The sequence below is a fragment of the Leptodactylus fuscus genome, chromosome 7 (assembly GCF_031893055.1).
Source record: "Leptodactylus fuscus isolate aLepFus1 chromosome 7, aLepFus1.hap2, whole genome shotgun sequence".
NCBI lineage: Eukaryota > Metazoa > Chordata > Amphibia > Anura > Leptodactylidae > Leptodactylus > Leptodactylus fuscus.
Window position 1 is genome coordinate 31,746,029 of NC_134271.1, and position 20,793 is coordinate 31,766,821.

Here is a 20,793-nt window from a genome sequence, read left to right on the forward strand (position 1 = left end):
GCCAAAGATGAGGTTTCCGCGACCGACCGGAAAGGAATGATCTATTTCATTGTGCCACTGAAATGGAAGGGTGAAGGAAAAAACACACATGTGGCAGCGGTTAATAGCAAATTGCATTGGATTTAGTCATTGACCTTTTTTTCTCAAAAGGAGGCGACATCTGGGAAAAAAAGGTGGCGGCAAAGATACGGCAGTCTTGGGACAGATGGGTCGACTCTTGGGATCTGTAGAAGTTTGGCCGTTTGCACGCCCTGAGACTTTCTGCCAAAAAGAAAAGGAAACTTCTGCAGATGATGGTGGATTCCCGTGCCATCTCATCACACTGGATTGCATGGATTTTTCAAGAAAGACTTCAAGCCTTCCTTTGGCTACTGGATCTTTGGTGACAAGATTGGCACTTCTACAGATGATATCTTGAGTCATTTGAATGGCGAAGTCCATGGAAAGGAAACTGAAGTTGGACAAAATTAACCTTCTTTTCCCCAAAGGAAAAGTGGGTGTGGCGTGTCATTCCTGGGGACCAAGCTGTGTTTGGAAGGCGAAATGAAGGGAAAGATAGCCCGGCATTGTCGAGCTGACATGTGCGAGATGCTAGGAAGCCCGAAATGCTTTTTTGGTGTCAAACAGGAAGCTGTACTGCCATGGATGGGCTAGGTCAAAGTGGCAACGATGAAGAGGATCCTGGGAAAGAGTTCCAGAGAAAGCAAGGCTGAGGAGAGAAAAAGAGGAAGCGTTCCCCGTCGGGGAATCGAACCCCGGTCTCCCGCGTGACAGGCGGGGATACTCACCACTATACTAACGAGGAAGAAGCTGATCGCCGCGCCGATTGTGCTCCAGCCGAAGATGAGGTTTCCGCGACCGACTGGAAAGGAATGATCTATTTCATTGCGCCACTGAAATGGAAGGGTGAAGGAAAAAACACACATGTGGCAGCGGTTAATAGCAAATTGCATGGGATTTAGTCATTGACCTTTTTTTCTCAAAAGGAGGCGACATCTGAGAAAAAAAGGTGACGGCAAAGATGCGGCAGTCTTGGGACAGATGGGTCGACTCTTGGGATCTGTAGAAGTTTGACCGTTTGCACGCCCTGAGACTTTCTGCCAAAAAGAAAAGGAAACTTCTGCAGATGATGGTGGATTCCCGTGCCATCTCATCACACTGGATTGCATGGATTTTTCAAGAAAGACTTCAAGCCTTCCTTTGGCTACTGGATCTTTGGTGACAAGATTGGCACTTCTACAGATGATATCTTGAGTCATTTGAATGGCGAAGTCCATGGAAAGGAAACTGAAGTTGGACAAAATTAACCTTCTTTTCCCCAAAGGAAAAGTGGGTGTGGCGTGTCATTCCTGGGGACCAAGCTGTGTTTGGAAGGCGAAATGAAGGGAAAGATAGCCCGGCATTGTGGAGCTGACATGTGCGAGATGCTAGGAAGCCCGAAATGCTTTTTTGGTGTCAAACAGGAAGCTGTACTGCCATGGATGGGCTAGGTCAAAGTGGCAACGATGAAGAGGATCCTGGGAAAGAGTTCCAGAGAAAGCAAGGCTGAGGAGAGAAAAAGAGGAAGCACTCCCCGTCGGGGAATCGAACCCCGGTCTCCCGCGTGACAGGCGGGGATACTCACCACTATACTAACGAGGAAGAAGCTGACTGGTGTGCCGATTGCGCTCCAGCCAAAGATGAGGTTTCCGCGACCGACCGGAAAGGAATGATCTATTTCATTGTGCCACTGAAATGGAAGGGTGAAGGAAAAAACACACATGTGGCAGCGGTTAATAGCAAATTGCATTGGATTTAGTCATTGACCTTTTTTTCTCAAAAGGAGGCGACATCTGGGAAAAAAAGGTGGCGGCAAAGATACGGCAGTCTTGGGACAGATGGGTCGACTCTTGGGATCTGTAGAAGTTTGGCCGTTTGCACGCCCTGAGACTTTCTGCCAAAAAGAAAAGGAAACTTCTGCAGATGATGGTGGATTCCCGTGCCATCTCATCACACTGGATTGCATGGATTTTTCAAGAAAGACTTCAAGCCTTCCTTTGGCTACTGGATCTTTGGTGACAAGATTGGCACTTCTACAGATGATATCTTGAGTCATTTGAATGGCGAAGTCCATGGAAAGGAAACTGAAGTTGAACAAAATTAACCTTCTTTTCCCCAAAGGAAAAGTGGGTGTGGCGTGTCATTCCTGGGGACCAAGCTGTGTTTGGAAGGCGAAATGAAGGGAAAGATAGCCCGGCATTGTCGAGCTGACATGTGCGAGATGCTAGGAAGCCCGAAATGCTTTTTTGGTGTCAAACAGGAAGCTGTACTGCCATGGATGGGCTAGGTCAAAGTGGCAACGATGAAGAGGATCCTGGGAAAGAGTTCCAGAGAAAGCAAGGCTGAGGAGAGAAAAAGAGGAAGCACTCCCCGTCGGGGAATCGAACCCCGGTCTCCCGCGTGACAGGCGGAGATACTCACCACTATACTAACGAGGAAGAAGCTAACTGCTGTGCCGATTGCGCTCCAGCCGAAGATGAGGTTTCCGCGACCGACCAGAAAGGAATGATCTATTTCATTGCGCCACTGAAATGGAAGAATGAAGGTAAAAACACACATGTGGCAGCGGTTAATAGCAAATTGCATTGGATTTAGTCATTGACCTTTTTTTCTCAAAAGGAGGCGACATCTGGGAAAAAAAGGTGGCGGCAAAGATACTGCAGTCTTGGGACAGATGGGTCGACTCTTGGGATCTGTAGAAGTTTGGCCGTTTGCACGCCCTGAGACTTTCTGCCAAAAAGAAAAGGAAACTTCTGCAGATGATGGTGGATTCCCGTGCCATCTCATCACACTGGATTGCATGGATTTTTCAAGAAAGACTTCAAGCCTTCCTTTGGCTACTGGATCTTTGGTGACAAGATTGGCGCTTCTACAGATGATATCTTGAGTCATTTGAATGGCGAAGTCCATGGAAAGGAAACTGAAGTTGGACAAAATTAACCTTCTTTTCCCCAAAGGAAAAGTGGGTGTGGCGTGTCATTCCTGGGGACCAAGCTGTGTTTGGAAGGCGAAATGAAGGGAAAGATAGCCCGGCATTGTCGAGCTGACATGTGCGAGATGCTAGGAAGCCCGAAATGCTTTTTTGGTGTCAAACAGGAAGCTGTACTGCCATGGATGGGCTAGGTCAAAGTGGCAACGATGAAGAGGATCCTGGGAAAGAGTTCCAGAGAAAGCAAGGCTGAGGAGAGAAAAAGAGGAAGCACTCCCCGTCGGGGAATCGAACCCCGGTCTCCCGCGTGACAGGCGGGGATACTCACCACTATACTAACGAGGAAGAAGCTGACCGCCGCGCCGATTGTGCTCCAGCCGAAGATGAGGTTTCCGCGACCGACTGGAAAGGAATGATCTATTTCATTGCGCCACTGAAATGGAAGAATGAAGGTAAAAATACACATGTGGCAGCGGTTAATAGCAAATTGCATTGGATTTAGTCATTGACCTTTTTTTCTCAAAAGGAGGCGACATCTGGGAAAAAAAGGTGGCGGCAAAGATACGGCAGTCTTGGGACAGATGGGTCGACTCTTGGGATCTGTAGAAGTTTGGCCGTTTGCACGCCCTGAGACTTTCTGCCAAAAAGAAAAGGAAACTTCTGCAGATGATGGTGGATTCCCGTGCCATCTCATCACACTGGATTGCATGGATTTCTCAAGAAAGACTTCAAGCCTTCCTTTGGCTACTGGATCTTTGGTGACAAGATTGGCGCTTCTACAGATGATATCTTGAGTCATTTGAATGGCGAAGTCCATGGAAAGGAAACTGAAGTTGGACAAAATTAACCTTCTTTTCCCCAAAGGAAAAGTGGGTGTGGCGTGTCATTCCTGGGGACCAAGCTGTGTTTGGAAGGCGAAATGAAGGGAAAGATAGCCCGGCATTGTCGAGCTGACATGTGCGAGATGCTACGAAGCCCGAAATGCTTTTTTGGTGTCAAACAGGAAGCTGTACTGCCATGGATGGGCTAGGTCAAAGTGGCAACGATGAAGAGGATCCTGGGAAAGAGTTCCAGAGAAAGCAAGGCTGAGGAGAGAAAAAGAGGAAGCACTCCCCGTCGGGGAATCGAACCCCGGTCTCCCGCGTGACAGGCGGGGATACTCACCACTATACTAACGAGGAAGAAGCTGACCGCCGCGCCGATTGTGCTCCAGCCGAAGATGAGGTTTCCGCGACCGACTGGAAAGGAATGATCTATTTCATTGCGCCACTGAAATGGAAGAATGAAGGTAAAAATACACATGTGGCAGCGGTTAATAGCAAATTGCATTGGATTTAGTCATTGACCTTTTTTTCTCAAAAGGAGGCGACATCTGGGAAAAAAAGGTGGCGGCAAAGATACGGCAGTCTTGGGACAGATGGGTCGACTCTTGGGATCTGTAGAAGTTTGGCCGTTTGCACGCCCTGAGACTTTCTGCCAAAAAGAAAAGGAAACTTCTGCAGATGATGGTGGATTCCCGTGCCATCTCATCACACTGGATTGCATGGATTTCTCAAGAAAGACTTCAAGCCTTCCTTTGGCTACTGGATCTTTGGTGACAAGATTGGCGCTTCTACAGATGATATCTTGAGTCATTTGAATGGCGAAGTCCATGGAAAGGAAACTGAAGTTGGACAAAATTAACCTTCTTTTCCCCAAAGGAAAAGTGGGTGTGGCGTGTCATTCCTGGGGACCAAGCTGTGTTTGGAAGGCGAAATGAAGGGAAAGATAGCCCGGCATTGTCGAGCTGACATGTGCGAGATGCTAGGAAGCCCGAAATGCTTTTTTGGTGTCAAACAGGAAGCTGTACTGCCATGGATGGGCTAGGTCAAAGTGGCAACGATGAAGAGGATCCTGGGAAAGAGTTCCAGAGAAAGCAAGGCTGAGGAGAGAAAAAGAGGAAGCACTCCCCGTCGGGGAATCGAACCCCGGTCTCCCGCGTGACAGGCGGGGATACTCACCACTATACTAACGAGGAAGAAGCTGATCGCCGCGCCGATTGTGCTCCAGCCGAAGATGAGGTTTCCGCGACCGACTGGAAAGGAATGATCTATTTCATTGCGCCTTTGAAATGGAAGGGTGAAGGAAAAAACACACATGTGGCAGCGGTTAATAGCAAATTGCATGGGATTTAGTCATTGACCTTTTTTTCTCAAAAGGAGGCGACATCTGAGAAAAAAAGGTGACGGCAAAGATGCGGCAGTCTTGGGACAGATGGGTCGACTCTTGGGATCTGTAGAAGTTTGACCGTTTGCACGCCCTGAGACTTTCTGCCAAAAAGAAAAGGAAACTTCTGCAGATGATGGTGGATTCCCGTGCCATCTCATCACACTGGATTGCATAGATTTTTCAAGAAAGACTTCAAGCCTTCCTTTGGCTACTGGATCTTTGGTGACAAGATTGGCACTTCTACAGATGATATCTTGAGTCATTTGAATGGCGAAGTCCATGGAAAGGAAACTGAAGTTGGACAAAATTAACCTTCTTTTCCCCAAAGGAAAAGTGGGTGTGGCGTGTCATTCCTGGGGACCAAGCTGTGTTTGGAAGGCGAAATGAAGGGAAAGATAGCCCGGCATTGTGGAGCTGACATGTGCGAGATGCTAGGAAGCCCGAAATGCTTTTTTGGTGTCAAACAGGAAGCTGTACTGCCATGGATGGGCTAGGTCAAAGTGGCAACGATGAAGAGGATCCTGGGAAAGAGTTCCAGAGAAAGCAAGGCTGAGGAGAGAAAAAGAGGAAGCACTCCCCGTCGGGGAATCGAACCCCGGTCTCCCGCGTGACAGGCGGGGATACTCACCACTATACTAACGAGGAAGAAGCTGACTGGTGTGCCGATTGCGCTCCAGCCAAAGATGAGGTTTCCGCGACCGACCGGAAAGGAATGATCTATTTCATTGTGCCACTGAAATGGAAGGGTGAAGGAAAAAACACACATGTGGCAGCGGTTAATAGCAAATTGCATTGGATTTAGTCATTGACCTTTTTTTCTCAAAAGGAGGCGACATCTGGGAAAAAAAGGTGGCGGCAAAGATACGGCAGTCTTGGGACAGATGGGTCGACTCTTGGGATCTGTAGAAGTTTGGCCGTTTGCACGCCCTGAGACTTTCTGCCAAAAAGAAAAGGAAACTTCTGCAGATGATGGTGGATTCCCGTGCCATCTCATCACACTGGATTGCATGGATTTTTCAAGAAAGACTTCAAGCCTTCCTTTGGCTACTGGATCTTTGGTGACAAGATTGGCACTTCTACAGATGATATCTTGAGTCATTTGAATGGCGAAGTCCATGGAAAGGAAACTGAAGTTGGACAAAATTAACCTTCTTTTCCCCAAAGGAAAAGTGGGTGTGGCGTGTCATTCCTGGGGACCAAGCTGTGTTTGGAAGGCGAAATGAAGGGAAAGATAGCCCGGCATTGTCGAGGTGACATGTGCGAGATGCTAGGAAGCCCGAAATGCTTTTTTGGTGTCAAACAGGAAGCTGTACTGCCATGGATGGGCTAGGTCAAGGTGGCAACGATGAAGAGGATCCTGGGAAAGAGTTCCAGAGAAAGCAAGGCTGAGGAGAGAAAAAGAGGAAGCACTCCCCGTCGGGGAATCGAACCCCGGTCTCCCGCGTGACAGGCGGGGATACTCACCACTATACTAACGAGAAAGAAGCTGACTGCCGCGCCGATTGCGCTCCAGCCAAAGATGAGGTTTCCGCGACCGACCGGAAAGGAATGATCTATTTCATTGCGCCACTGAAATGGAAGGGTGAAGGAAAAAACACACATGTGGCAGCGGTTAATAGCAAATTGCATGGGATTTAGTCATTGACCTTTTTTCTCAAAAGGAGGCGACATCTGAGAAAAAAAGGTGACGGCAAAGATACGGCAGTCTTGGGACAGATGGGACGACTCTTGGGATCTGTAGAAGTTTGGCCGTTTACACGCCCTGAGACTTTCTGCCAAAAAGAAAAGGAAACTTCTGCAGATGATGGTGGATTCCCGTGCCATCTCATCACACTGGATTGCATGGATTTTTCAAGAAAGACTTCAAGCCTTCCTTTGGCTACTGGATCTTTGGTGACAAGATTGGCACTTCTACAGATGATATCTTGAGTCATTTGAATGGCGAAGTCCATGGAAAGGAAACTGAAGTTGGACAAAATTAACCTTCTTTTCCCCAAAGGAAAAGTGGGTGTGGCGTGTCATTCCTGGGGACCAAGCTGTGTTTGGAAGGCGAAATGAAGGGAAAGATAGCCCGGTATTGTCGAGGTGACATGTGCGAGATGCTAGGAAGCCCGAAATGCTTTTTTGGTGTCAAACAGGAAGCTGTACTGCCATGGATGGGCTAGGTCAAAGTGGCAACGATGAAGAGGATCCTGGGAAAGAGTTCCAGAGAAAGCAAGGCTGAGGATAGAAAAAGAGGAAGCACTCCCCGTCGGGGAATCGAACCCCGGTCTCCCGCGTGACAGGCGGGGATACTCACCACTATACTAACGAGGAAGAAGCTGACTGCCGCGCCGATTGCGCTCCAGCCGAAGATGAGGATTCCGTGACCGACCGGAAAGGAATGATCTATTTCATTGCGCCACTGAAATGGAAGGGTGAAGGAAAAAACACACATGTGGCAGCGGTTAATAGCAAATTGCATTGGATTTAGTCATTGACCTTTTTTTCTCAAAAGGAGGCGACATCTGGGAAAAAAAGGTGGCGGCAAAGATACGGCAGTCTTGGGACAGATGGGTCGACTCTTGGGATCTGTAGAAGTTTGGCCGTTTGCACGCCCTGAGACTTTCTGCCAAAAAGAAAAGGAAACTTCTGCAGATGATGGTGGATTCCCGTGCCATCTCATCACACTGGATTGCATGGATTTTTCAAGAAAGACTTCAAGCCTTCCTTTGGCTACTGGATCTTTGGTGACAAGATTGGCGCTTCTACAGATGATATCTTGAGTCATTTAAATGGCGAAGTCCATGGAAAGGAAACTGAAGTTGGACAAAATTAACCTTCTTTTCCCCAAAGGAAAAGTGGGTGTGGTGTGTCATTCCTGGGGGCCAAGCTGTGTTTGGAAGGCGAAATGAAGGGAAAGATAGCCCGGCATTGTCGAGCTGACATGTGCGAGATGCTAGGAAGCCCGAAATGCTTTTTTGGTGTCAAACAGGAAGCTGTACTGCCATGGATGGGCTAGGTCAAAGTGGCAACGATGAAGAGGATCCTGGGAAAGAGTTCCAGAGAAAGCAAGGCTGAGGAGAGAAAAAGAGGAAGCACTCCCCGTCGGGGAATCGAACCCCGGTCTCCCGCGTGACAGGCGGAGATACTTACCACTATACTAACGAGGAAGAAGCTAACTGCTGTGTTGATTGCGCTCCAGCCGAAGATGAGGTTTCCGCGACCGACCAGAAAGGAATGATCTATTTCATTGCGCCACTGAAATGGAAGAATGAAGGTAAAAACACACATGTGGCAGCGGTTAATAGCAAATTGCATTGGATTTAGTCATTGACCTTTTTTTCTCAAAAGGAGGCGACATCTGGGAAAAAAAGGTGGCGGCAAAGATACGGCAGTCTTGGGACAGATGGGTCGACTCTTGGGATCTGTAGAAGTTTGGCCGTTTGCACGCCCTGAGACTTTCTGCCAAAAAGAAAAGGAAACTTCTGCAGATGATGGTGGATTCCCGTGCCATCTCATCACACTGGATTGCATGGATTTTTCAAGAAAGACTTCAAGCCTTCCTTTGGCTACTGGATCTTTGGTGACAAGATTGGCGCTTCTACAGATGATATCTTGAGTCATTTGAATGGCGAAGTCCATGGAAAGGAAACTGAAGTTGGACAAAATTAACCTTCTTTTCCCCAAAGGAAAAGTGGGTGTGGCGTGTCATTCCTGGGGACCAAGCTGTGTTTGGAAGGCGAAATGAAGGGAAAGATAGCCCGGCATTGTCGAGCTGACATGTGCGAGATGCTAGGAAGCCCGAAATGCTTTTTTGGTGTCAAACAGGAAGCTGTACTGCCATGGATGGGCTAGGTCAAAGTGGCAACGATGAAGAGGATCCTGGGAAAGAGTTCCAGAGAAAGCAAGGCTGAGGAGAGAAAAAGAGGAAGCACTCCCCGTCGGGGAATCGAACCCCGGTCTCCCGCGTGACAGGCGGGGATACTCACCACTATACTAACGAGGAAGAAGCTGACCGCCGCGCCGATTGTGCTCCAGCCGAAGATGAGGTTTCCGCGACCGACTGGAAAGGAATGATCTATTTCATTGCGCCACTGAAATGGAAGAATGAAGGTAAAAATACACATGTGGCAGCGGTTAATAGCAAATTGCATTGGATTTAGTCATTGACCTTTTTTTCTCAAAAGGAGGCGACATCTGGGAAAAAAAGGTGGCGGCAAAGATACGGCAGTCTTGGGACAGATGGGTCGACTCTTGGGATCTGTAGAAGTTTGGCCGTTTGCACGCCCTGAGACTTTCTGCCAAAAAGAAAAGGAAACTTCTGCAGATGATGGTGGATTCCCGTGCCATCTCATCACACTGGATTGCATGGATTTCTCAAGAAAGACTTCAAGCCTTCCTTTGGCTACTGGATCTTTGGTGACAAGATTGGCGCTTCTACAGATGATATCTTGAGTCATTTGAATGGCGAAGTCCATGGAAAGGAAACTGAAGTTGGACAAAATTAACCTTCTTTTCCCCAAAGGAAAAGTGGGTGTGGCGTGTCATTCCTGGGGACCAAGCTGTGTTTGGAAGGCGAAATGAAGGGAAAGATAGCCCGGCATTGTCGAGCTGACATGTGCGAGATGCTAGGAAGCCCGAAATGCTTTTTTGGTGTCAAACAGGAAGCTGTACTGCCATGGATGGGCTAGGTCAAAGTGGCAACGATGAAGAGGATCCTGGGAAAGAGTTCCAGAGAAAGCAAGGCTGAGGAGAGAAAAAGAGGAAGCACTCCCCGTCGGGGAATCGAACCCCGGTCTCCCGCGTGACAGGCGGGGATACTCACCACTATACTAACGAGGAAGAAGCTGATCGCCGTGCCGATTGTGCTCCAGCCGAAGATGAGGTTTCCGCGACCGACTGGAAAGGAATGATCTATTTCATTGCGCCACTGAAATGGAAGGGTGAAGGAAAAAACACACATGTGGCAGCGGTTAATAGCAAATTGCATGGGATTTAGTCATTGACCTTTTTTTCTCAAAAGGAGGCGACATCTGAGAAAAAAAGGTGACGGCAAAGATGCGGCAGTCTTGGGACAGATGGGTCGACTCTTGGGATCTGTAGAAGTTTGACCGTTTGCACGCCCTGAGACTTTCTGCCAAAAAGAAAAGGAAACTTCTGCAGATGATGGTGGATTCCCGTGCCATCTCATCACACTGGATTGCATGGATTTTTCAAGAAAGACTTCAAGCCTTCCTTTGGCTACTGGATCTTTGGTGACAAGATTGGCACTTCTACAGATGATATCTTGAGTCATTTGAATGGCGAAGTCCATGGAAAGGAAACTGAAGTTGGACAAAATTAACCTTCTTTTCCCCAAAGGAAAAGTGGGTGTGGCGTGTCATTCCTGGGGACCAAGCTGTGTTTGGAAGGCGAAATGAAGGGAAAGATAGCCCGGCATTGTCGAGGTGACATGTGCGAGATGCTAGGAAGCCCGAAATGCTTTTTTGGTGTCAAACAGGAAGCTGTACTGCCATGGATGGGCTAGGTCAAAGTGGCAACGATGAAGAGGATCCTGGGAAAGAGTTCCAGAGAAAGCAAGGCTGAGGAGAGAAAAAGAGGAAGCACTCCCCGTCGGGGAATCGAACCCCGGTCTCCTACGTGACAGGCGGGGATACTCACCACTATACTAACGAGGAAGAAGCTGACCGCTGCGCCGATTGCGCTCCAGACGAAGATGAGGTTTCCGCGACCGACCGGAAAGGAATGATCTATTTCATTGCGCCACTGAAATGGAAGGGTGAAGGAAAAAACACACATGTGGCAGCGGTTAATAGCAAATTGCAAGGGATTTAGTCATTGACCTTTTTTTCTCAAAAGGAGGCGACATCTGAGAAAAAAAGGAGACGGCAAAGATACGGCAGTCTTGGGACAGATGGGATGACTCTTGGGATCTGTAGAAGTTTGGCCATTTACACGCCCTGAGACTTTCTGCCAAAAAGAAAAGGAAACTTCTGCAGATGATGGTGGATTCCCGTGCCATCTCATCACACTGGATTGCATGGATTTTTCAAGAAAGACTTCAAGCCTTCCTTTGGCTACTGGATCTTTGGTGACAAGATTGGCACTTCTACAGATGATATCTTGAGTCATTTGAATGGCGAAGTCCATGGAAAGGAAACTGAAGTTGGACAAAATTAACCTTCTTTTCCCCAAAGGAAAAGTGGGTGTGGCGTGTCATTCCTGGGGACCAAGCTGTGTTTGGAAGGCGAAATGAAGGGAAAGATAGCCCGGCATTGTCGAGCTGACATGTGCGAGATGCTAGGAAGCCCGAAATGCTTTTTTGGTGTCAAACAGGAAGCTGTACTGCCATGGATGGGCTAGGTCAAAGTGGCAACGATGAAGAGGATCCTGGGAAAGAGTTCCAGAGAAAGCAAGGCTAAGGAGAGAAAAAGAGGAAGCACTCCCCGTCGGGGAATCGAACCCTGGTCTCCCGCGTGACAGGCGGGGATACTCACCACTATACTAACGAGGAAGAAGCTGACCACTGCGCCGATTGTGCTCCAGCCGAAGATGAGGTTTCCGCGACCGACCGGAAAGGAATGATCTATTTCATTGCGCCACTGAAATGGAAGAATGAAGGTAAAAATACACATGTGGCAGCGGTTAATAGCAAATTGCATTGGATTTAGTCATTGACCTTTTTTTCTCAAAAGGAGGCGACATCTGGGAAAAAAAGGTGGCGGCAAAGATACGGCAGTCTTGGGACAGATGGGTCGACTCTTGGGATCTGTAGAAGTTTGGCCGTTTGCACGCCCTGAGACTTTCTGCCAAAAAGAAAAGGAAACTTCTGCAGATGATGGTGGATTCCCGTGCCATCTCATCACACTGGATTGCATGGATTTTTCAAGAAAGACTTCAAGCCTTCCTTTGGCTACTGGATCTTTGGTGACAAGATTGGCGCTTCTACAGATGATATCTTGAGTCATTTAAATGGCGAAGTCCATGGAAAGGAAACTGAAGTTGGACAAAATTAACCTTCTTTTCCCCAAAGGAAAAGTGGGTGTGGTGTGTCATTCCTGGGGGCCAAGCTGTGTTTGGAAGGCGAAATGAAGGGAAAGATAGCCCGGCATTGTCGAGCTGACATGTGCGAGATGCTAGGAAGCCCGAAATGCTTTTTTGGTGTCAAACAGGAAGCTGTACTGCCATGGATGGGCTAGGTCAAAGTGGCAACGATGAAGAGGATCCTGGGAAAGAGTTCCAGAGAAAGCAAGGCTGAGGAGAGAAAAAGAGGAAGCACTCCCCGTCGGGGAATCGAACCCCGGTCTCCCGCGTGACAGGCGGAGATACTTACCACTATACTAACGAGGAAGAAGCTAACTGCTGTGCCGATTGCGCTCCAGCCGAAGATGAGGTTTCCGCGACCGACCAGAAAGGAATGATCTATTTCATTGCGCCACTGAAATGGAAGAATGAAGGTAAAAACACACATGTGGCAGCGGTTAATAGCAAATTGCATTGGATTTAGTCATTGACCTTTTTTTCTCAAAAGGAGGCGACATCTGGGAAAAAAAGGTGGCGGCAAAGATACGGCAGTCTTGGGACAGATGGGTCGACTCTTGGGATCTGTAGAAGTTTGGCCGTTTGCACGCCCTGAGACTTTCTGCCAAAAAGAAAAGGAAACTTCTGCAGATGATGGTGGATTCCCGTGCCATCTCATCACACTGGATTGCATGGATTTTTCAAGAAAGACTTCAAGCCTTCCTTTGGCTACTGGATCTTTGGTGACAAGATTGGCGCTTCTACAGATGATATCTTGAGTCATTTGAATGGCGAAGTCCATGGAAAGGAAACTGAAGTTGGACAAAATTAACCTTCTTTTCCCCAAAGGAAAAGTGGGTGTGGCGTGTCATTCCTGGGGACCAAGCTGTGTTTGGAAGGCGAAATGAAGGGAAAGATAGCCCGGCATTGTCGAGCTGACATGTGCGAGATGCTAGGAAGCCCGAAATGCTTTTTTGGTGTCAAACAGGAAGCTGTACTGCCATGGATGGGCTAGGTCAAAGTGGCAACGATGAAGAGGATCCTGGGAAAGAGTTCCAGAGAAAGCAAGGCTGAGGAGAGAAAAAGAGGAAGCACTCCCCGTCGGGGAATCGAACCCCGGTCTCCCGCGTGACAGGCGGGGATACTCACCACTATACTAACGAGGAAGAAGCTGACCGCCGCGCCGATTGTGCTCCAGCCGAAGATGAGGTTTCCGCGACCGACTGGAAAGGAATGATCTATTTCATTGCGCCACTGAAATGGAAGAATGAAGGTAAAAATACACATGTGGCAGCGGTTAATAGCAAATTGCATTGGATTTAGTCATTGACCTTTTTTTCTCAAAAGGAGGCGACATCTGGGAAAAAAAGGTGGCGGCAAAGATACGGCAGTCTTGGGACAGATGGGTCGACTCTTGGGATCTGTAGAAGTTTGGCCGTTTGCACGCCCTGAGACTTTCTGCCAAAAAGAAAAGGAAACTTCTGCAGATGATGGTGGATTCCCGTGCCATCTCATCACACTGGATTGCATGGATTTCTCAAGAAAGACTTCAAGCCTTCCTTTGGCTACTGGATCTTTGGTGACAAGATTGGCGCTTCTACAGATGATATCTTGAGTCATTTGAATGGCGAAGTCCATGGAAAGGAAACTGAAGTTGGACAAAATTAACCTTCTTTTCCCCAAAGGAAAAGTGGGTGTGGCGTGTCATTCCTGGGGACCAAGCTGTGTTTGGAAGGCGAAATGAAGGGAAAGATAGCCCGGCATTGTCGAGCTGACATGTGCGAGATGCTAGGAAGCCCGAAATGCTTTTTTGGTGTCAAACAGGAAGCTGTACTGCCATGGATGGGCTAGGTCAAAGTGGCAACGATGAAGAGGATCCTGGGAAAGAGTTCCAGAGAAAGCAAGGCTGAGGAGAGAAAAAGAGGAAGCACTCCCCGTCGGGGAATCGAACCCCGGTCTCCCGCGTGACAGGCGGGGATACTCACCACTATACTAACGAGGAAGAAGCTGATCGCCGTGCCGATTGTGCTCCAGCCGAAGATGAGGTTTCCGCGACCGACTGGAAAGGAATGATCTATTTCATTGCGCCACTGAAATGGAAGGGTGAAGGAAAAAACACACATGTGGCAGCGGTTAATAGCAAATTGCATGGGATTTAGTCATTGACCTTTTTTTCTCAAAAGGAGGCGACATCTGAGAAAAAAAGGTGACGGCAAAGATGCGGCAGTCTTGGGACAGATGGGTCGACTCTTGGGATCTGTAGAAGTTTGACCGTTTGCACGCCCTGAGACTTTCTGCCAAAAAGAAAAGGAAACTTCTGCAGATGATGGTGGATTCCCGTGCCATCTCATCACACTGGATTGCATGGATTTTTCAAGAAAGACTTCAAGCCTTCCTTTGGCTACTGGATCTTTGGTGACAAGATTGGCACTTCTACAGATGATATCTTGAGTCATTTGAATGGCGAAGTCCATGGAAAGGAAACTGAAGTTGGACAAAATTAACCTTCTTTTCCCCAAAGGAAAAGTGGGTGTGGCGTGTCATTCCTGGGGACCAAGCTGTGTTTGGAAGGCGAAATGAAGGGAAAGATAGCCCGGCATTGTCGAGGTGACATGTGCGAGATGCTAGGAAGCCCGAAATGCTTTTTTGGTGTCAAACAGGAAGCTGTACTGCCATGGATGGGCTAGGTCAAAGTGGCAACGATGAAGAGGATCCTGGGAAAGAGTTCCAGAGAAAGCAAGGCTGAGGAGAGAAAAAGAGGAAGCACTCCCCGTCGGGGAATCGAACCCCGGTCTCCTACGTGACAGGCGGGGATACTCACCACTATACTAACGAGGAAGAAGCTGACCGCTGCGCCGATTGCGCTCCAGACGAAGATGAGGTTTCCGCGACCGACCGGAAAGGAATGATCTATTTCATTGCGCCACTGAAATGGAAGGGTGAAGGAAAAAACACACATGTGGCAGCGGTTAATAGCAAATTGCAAGGGATTTAGTCATTGACCTTTTTTTCTCAAAAGGAGGCGACATCTGAGAAAAAAAGGAGACGGCAAAGATACGGCAGTCTTGGGACAGATGGGATGACTCTTGGGATCTGTAGAAGTTTAGCCATTTACACGCCCTGAGACTTTCTGCCAAAAAGAAAAGGAAACTTCTGCAGATGATGGTGGATTCCCGTGCCATCTCATCACACTGGATTGCATGGATTTTTCAAGAAAGACTTCAAGCCTTCCTTTGGCTACTGGATCTTTGGTGACAAGATTGGCACTTCTACAGATGATATCTTGAGTCATTTGAATGGCGAAGTCCATGGAAAGGAAACTGAAGTTGGACAAAATTAACCTTCTTTTCCCCAAAGGAAAAGTGGGTGTGGCGTGTCATTCCTGGGGACCAAGCTGTGTTTGGAAGGCGAAATGAAGGGAAAGATAGCCCGGCATTGTCGAGCTGACATGTGCGAGATGCTAGGAAGCCCGAAATGCTTTTTTGGTGTCAAACAGGAAGCTGTACTGCCATGGATGGGCTAGGTCAAAGTGGCAACGATGAAGAGGATCCTGGGAAAGAGTTCCAGAGAAAGCAAGGCTAAGGAGAGAAAAAGAGGAAGCACTCCCCGTCGGGGAATCGAACCCTGGTCTCCCGCGTGACAGGCGGGGATACTCACCACTATACTAACGAGGAAGAAGCTGACCACCGCGCCGATTGTGCTCCAGCCGAAGATGAGGTTTCCGCGACCGACCGGAAAGGAATGATCTATTTCATTGCGCCACTGAAATGGAAGAATGAAGGTAAAAATACACATGTGGCAGCGGTTAATAGCAAATTGCATTGGATTTAGTCATTGACCTTTTTTTCTCAAAAGGAGGCGACATCTGGGAAAAAAAGGTGGCGGCAGAGATACGGCAGTCTTGGGACAGATGGGTCGACTCTTGGGATCTGTAGAAGTTTGGCCGTTTGCACGCCCTGAGACTTTCTGCCAAAAAGAAAAGGAAACTTCTGCAGATGATGGTGGATTCCCGTGCCATCTCATCACACTGGATTGCATGGATTTCTCAAGAAAGACTTCAAGCCTTCCTTTGGCTACTGGATCTTTGGTGACAAGATTGGCGCTTCTACAGATAATATCTTGAGTCATTTGAATGGCGAAGTCCATGGAAAGGAAACTGAAGTTGGACAAAATTAACCTTCTTTTCCCCAAAGGAAAAGTGGGTGTGGCGTGTCATTCCTGGGGACCAAGCTGTGTTTGGAAGGCGAAATGAAGGGAAAGATAGCCCGGCATTGTCGAGCTGACATGTGCGAGATGCTAGGAAGCCCGAAATGCTTTTTTGGTGTCAAACAGGAAGCTGTACTGCCATGGATGGGCTAGGTCAAAGTGGCAACGATGAAGAGGATCCTGGGAAAGAGTTCCAGAGAAAGCAAGGCTGAGGAGAGAAAAAGAGGAAGCACTCCCCGTCGGGGAATCGAACCCCGGTCTCCCGCGTGACAGGCGGGGATACTCACCACTATACTAACGAGGAAGAAGCTGATTGCTGCGCCGATTGTGCTCCAGCCGAAGATGAGGTTTCCGCGACCGACTGGAAAGGAATGATCTATTTCATTGCGCCACTGAAATGGAAGGGTGAAGGAAAAAACACACATGTGGCAGCGGTTAATAGCAAATTGCATGGGATTTAGTCATTGACCTTTTTTTCTCAAAAGGAGGCGACATCTGAGAAAAAAAGGTGACGGCAAAGATGCGGCAGTCTTGGGACAGATGGGTCGACTCTTGGGATCTGTAGAAGTTTGACCGTTTGCACGCCCTGAGACTTTCTGCCAAAAAGAAAAGGAAACTTCTGCAGATGATGGTGGATTCCCGTGCCATCTCATCACACTGGATTGCATGGATTTTTCAAGAAAGACTTCAAGCCTTCCTTTGGCTACTGGATCTTTGGTGACAAGATTAGCACTTCTACAGATGATATCTTGAGTCATTTGAATGGCGAAGTCCATGGAAAGGAAACTGAAGTTGGACAAAATTAACCTTCTTTTCCCCAAAGGAAAAGTGGGTGTGGCGTGTCATTCCTGGGGACCAAGCTGTGTTTGGAAGGCGAAATGAAGGGAAAGATAGCCCGGCATTGTCGAGGTGACATGTGCGAGATGCTAGGAAGCCCGAAATGCTTTTTTGGTGTCAAACAGGAAGCTGTACTGCCATGGATGGGCTAGGTCAAAGTGGCAACGATGAAGAGGATCCTGGGAAAGAGTTCCAGAGAAAGCAAGGCTGAGGAGAGAAAAAGAGGAAGCACTCCCCGTCGGGGAATCGAACCCCGGTCTCCTACGTGACAGGCGGGGATACTCACCACTATACTAACGAGGATGAAGCTGACCGCTGCGCCGATTGCGCTCCAGATGAAGATGAGGTTTCCGCGACCGACCGGAAAGGAATGATCTATTTCATTGCGCCACTGAAATGGAAGGGTGAAGGAAAAAACACACATGTGGCAGCGGTTAATAGCAAATTGCAAGGGATTTAGTCATTGACCTTTTTTTCTCAAAAGGAGGCGACATCTGAGAAAAAAAGGTGACGGCAAAGATACGGCAGTCTTGGGACAGATGGGATGACTCTTGGGATCTGTAGAAGTTTGGCCATTTACACGCCCTGAGACTTTCTGCCAAAAAGAAAAGGAAACTTCTGCAGATGATGGTGGATTCCTGTGCCATCTCATCACACTGGATTGCATGGATTTTTCAAGAAAGACTTCAAGCCTTCCTTTGGCTACTGGATCTTTGGTGATAAGATTGGCGCTTCTACAGATGATATCTTGAGTCATTTGAATGGCGAAGACCATGGAAAGGAAACTGAAGTTGGACAAAATTAGGAAGCTGTACTGCCATGGATGGGCTAGGTCAAAGTGGCAACGATGAAGAGGATCCTGGGAAAGAGTTCCAGAGAAAGCAAGGCTGAGGAGAGAAAAAGAGGAAGCACTCCCCGTCGGGGAATCGAACCCCGGTCTCCCGCGTGACAGGCGGGGATACTCACCACTATACTAACGAGGAAGTAGCTGACCGCCGCGCCTATTGCGATCCAGTAGAAGATGAGGTTTCCGCGACCGACCGGAAAGGAATGATCTATTTCATTGCGCCACTGAAATGGAAGGGTGAAGGAAAAAACACACATGTGGCAGCGGTTAATAGCAAATTGCATGGGATTTAGTCATTGACCTTTTTTTCTCAAAAGGAGGCGACATCTGAGAAAAAAAGGTGACGGCAAAGATACGGCAGTCTTGAGACAGATGGGACGACTCTTGGGATCTGTAGAAGTCTGGCCATTTACACGCCCTGAGACTTTCTGCCAAAAAGAAAAGGAAACTTCTGCAGATGATGGTGGATTCCCGTGCCATCTCATCACACTGGATTGCATGGATTTTTCAAGAAAGACTTCAAGCCTTCCTTTGGCTACTGGATCTTTGGTGACAAGATTGGCACTTCTACAGATGATATCTTGAGTCATTTGAATGGCGAAGTCCATGGAAAGGAAACTGAAGTTGGACAAAATTAACCTTCTTTTCCCCAAAGGAAAAGTGGGTGTGGCGTGTCATTCCTGGGGATCAAGCTGTGTTTGGAAGGCGAAATGAAGGGAAAGATAGCCCGGCATTGTCGAGGTGACATGTGCGAGATGCTAGGAAGCCAGAAATGCTTTTTTGGTGTCAAACAGGAAGCTGTACTGCCATGGATGGGCTAGGTCAAAGTGGCAACGATGAAGAGGATCCTGGGAAAGAGTTCCAGAGAAAGCAAGGCTGAGGAGAGAAAAAGAGGAAGCACTCCCCGTCGGGGAATCGAACCCCGGTCTCCCGCGTGACAGGCGGGGATACTCACCACTATACTAACGAGCAAGAAGCTGACCGCCGCGCCGATTGCGCTCCAGCCGAAGATGAGGTTTCCGCGACCGACCGGAAAGGAATGATCTATTTCATTGCGCCACTGAAATGGAAGGGTGAAGGAAAAAACACTCATGTGGCAGCGGTTAATAGCAAATTGCATTGGATTTAGTCATTGACCTTTTTTTCTCAAAAGGAGGCGACATCTGGGAAAAAAAGGTGGCGGCAAAGATACGGCAGTCTTGGGACAGATGGGTCGACTCTTGGGATCTGTAGAAGTTTGGCCGTTTGCACGCCCTGAGACTTTCTGCCAAAAAGAAAAGGAAACTTCTGCAGATGATGGTGGATTCCCGTGCCATCTCATCACACTGGATTGCATGGATTTTTCAAGAAAGACTTCAAGCCTTCCTTTGGCTACTGGATCTTTGGTGACAAGATTGGCGCTTCTACAGATGATATCTTGAGTCATTTGAATGGCGAAGACCATGGAAAGGAAACTGAAGTTGGACAAAATTAGGAAGCTGTACTGCCATGGATGGGCTAGGTCAAAGTGGCAACGATGAAGAGGATCCTGGGAAAGAGTTCCAGAGAAAGCAAGGCTGAGGAGAGAAAAAGAGGAAGCACTCCCCGTCGGGGAATCGAACCCCGGTCTCCCGCGTGACAGGCGGGGATACTCACCACTATACTAACGAGGAAGAAGCTGACTGCCGTGCCGATTGCGCTCCAGCCAAAGATGAGGTTTCCGCGACCGACCGGAAAGGAATGATCTATTTCATTGCGCCACTGAAATGGAAGGGTGAAGGAAAAAACACTCATGTGGCAGCGGTTAATAGCAAATTGCATGGGATTTAGTCATTGACCTTTTTTTCTCAAAAGGAGGCGACATCTGAGAAAAAAAGGTGACGGCAAAGATGCGGCAGTCTTGGGACAGATGGGTCGACTCTTGGGATCTGTAGAAGTTTGGCCGTTTGCACGCCCTGAGAGTTTCTGCCAAAAAGAAAAGGAAACTTCTGCAGATGATGGTGGATTCCCGTGCCATCTCATCACACTGGATTGCATGGATTTTTCAAGAAAGACTTCAAGCCTTCCTTTGGCTACTGGATCTTTGTTGACAAGATTGGCACTTCTACAGATGATATCTTGAGTCATTTGAATGGCGAAGTCCATGGAAAGGAAACTGAAGTTGGACAAAATTAACCTTCTTTTCCCCAAAGGAAAAGTGGGTGTGGCGTGTCATTCCTGGGGACCAAGCTGTGTTTGGAAGGCGAAATGAAGGGAAAGATAGCCCGGCATTGTCGAGGTGACATGTGCGAGATGCTAGGAAGCCCGAAATGCTTTTTTGGTGTCAAACAGGAAGCTGTACTGCCATGGATGGGCTAGGTCAAAGTGGCAACGATGAAGAGGATCCTGGGAAAGAGTTCCAGAGAAAGCAAGGCTGAGGAGAGAAAAAGAGGAAGCACTCCCCGTCGGGGAATCGAACCCCGGTCTCCCGCGTGACAGGCGGGGATACTCACCACTATACTAACGAGCAAGAAGCTGACCGCCGCGCCGATTGCGCTCCAGCCGAAGATGAGGTTTCCGCGACCGACCGGAAAGGAATGATCTATTTCATTGCGCCACTGAAATGGAAGGGTGAAGGAAAAAACACTCATGTGGCAGCGGTTAATAGCAAATTGCATGGGATTTAGTCATTGACCTTTTTTCTCAAAAGGAGGCGACATCTGAGAAAAAAAGGTGACGGCAAAGATGCGGCAGTCTTGGGACAGAT

General features: G+C 48.2%; 17 non-coding genes across 17 annotated transcripts; all 17 read right to left on the minus strand.

The window, feature by feature from the left end:
- Positions 1-733: 733 nt before the first annotated feature.
- TRNAD-GUC (transfer RNA aspartic acid (anticodon GUC)) lies at positions 734-805 on the minus strand. Its single transcript has one exon. It is a non-coding gene; the product is annotated as a tRNA-Asp (tRNA).
- A 764-nt stretch (positions 806-1,569) lies between these two features.
- TRNAD-GUC (transfer RNA aspartic acid (anticodon GUC)) lies at positions 1,570-1,641 on the minus strand. The gene has a single exon. It is a non-coding gene; the product is annotated as a tRNA-Asp (tRNA).
- A 764-nt stretch (positions 1,642-2,405) lies between these two features.
- TRNAD-GUC (transfer RNA aspartic acid (anticodon GUC)) lies at positions 2,406-2,477 on the minus strand. Its single transcript has one exon. It is a non-coding gene; the product is annotated as a tRNA-Asp (tRNA).
- Positions 2,478-3,241: 764 nt separating this feature from the next.
- On the minus strand, positions 3,242-3,313 carry TRNAD-GUC (transfer RNA aspartic acid (anticodon GUC)). The gene has a single exon. It is a non-coding gene; the product is annotated as a tRNA-Asp (tRNA).
- A 764-nt stretch (positions 3,314-4,077) lies between these two features.
- Positions 4,078-4,149, minus strand: TRNAD-GUC (transfer RNA aspartic acid (anticodon GUC)). Its single transcript has one exon. It is a non-coding gene; the product is annotated as a tRNA-Asp (tRNA).
- Positions 4,150-4,913: 764 nt separating this feature from the next.
- Positions 4,914-4,985, minus strand: TRNAD-GUC (transfer RNA aspartic acid (anticodon GUC)). The gene has a single exon. It is a non-coding gene; the product is annotated as a tRNA-Asp (tRNA).
- A 764-nt stretch (positions 4,986-5,749) lies between these two features.
- Positions 5,750-5,821, minus strand: TRNAD-GUC (transfer RNA aspartic acid (anticodon GUC)). The gene has a single exon. It is a non-coding gene; the product is annotated as a tRNA-Asp (tRNA).
- A 1,599-nt stretch (positions 5,822-7,420) lies between these two features.
- On the minus strand, positions 7,421-7,492 carry TRNAD-GUC (transfer RNA aspartic acid (anticodon GUC)). Its single transcript has one exon. It is a non-coding gene; the product is annotated as a tRNA-Asp (tRNA).
- A 764-nt stretch (positions 7,493-8,256) lies between these two features.
- On the minus strand, positions 8,257-8,328 carry TRNAD-GUC (transfer RNA aspartic acid (anticodon GUC)). Its single transcript has one exon. It is a non-coding gene; the product is annotated as a tRNA-Asp (tRNA).
- Positions 8,329-9,092: 764 nt separating this feature from the next.
- TRNAD-GUC (transfer RNA aspartic acid (anticodon GUC)) lies at positions 9,093-9,164 on the minus strand. Its single transcript has one exon. It is a non-coding gene; the product is annotated as a tRNA-Asp (tRNA).
- A 764-nt stretch (positions 9,165-9,928) lies between these two features.
- Positions 9,929-10,000, minus strand: TRNAD-GUC (transfer RNA aspartic acid (anticodon GUC)). Its single transcript has one exon. It is a non-coding gene; the product is annotated as a tRNA-Asp (tRNA).
- A 2,436-nt stretch (positions 10,001-12,436) lies between these two features.
- On the minus strand, positions 12,437-12,508 carry TRNAD-GUC (transfer RNA aspartic acid (anticodon GUC)). Its single transcript has one exon. It is a non-coding gene; the product is annotated as a tRNA-Asp (tRNA).
- Positions 12,509-13,272: 764 nt separating this feature from the next.
- On the minus strand, positions 13,273-13,344 carry TRNAD-GUC (transfer RNA aspartic acid (anticodon GUC)). Its single transcript has one exon. It is a non-coding gene; the product is annotated as a tRNA-Asp (tRNA).
- Positions 13,345-14,108: 764 nt separating this feature from the next.
- TRNAD-GUC (transfer RNA aspartic acid (anticodon GUC)) lies at positions 14,109-14,180 on the minus strand. The gene has a single exon. It is a non-coding gene; the product is annotated as a tRNA-Asp (tRNA).
- A 2,436-nt stretch (positions 14,181-16,616) lies between these two features.
- TRNAD-GUC (transfer RNA aspartic acid (anticodon GUC)) lies at positions 16,617-16,688 on the minus strand. Its single transcript has one exon. It is a non-coding gene; the product is annotated as a tRNA-Asp (tRNA).
- A 1,444-nt stretch (positions 16,689-18,132) lies between these two features.
- Positions 18,133-18,204, minus strand: TRNAD-GUC (transfer RNA aspartic acid (anticodon GUC)). The gene has a single exon. It is a non-coding gene; the product is annotated as a tRNA-Asp (tRNA).
- A 1,444-nt stretch (positions 18,205-19,648) lies between these two features.
- On the minus strand, positions 19,649-19,720 carry TRNAD-GUC (transfer RNA aspartic acid (anticodon GUC)). Its single transcript has one exon. It is a non-coding gene; the product is annotated as a tRNA-Asp (tRNA).
- Between the last annotated feature and the right edge of the window lie 1,073 nt (positions 19,721-20,793).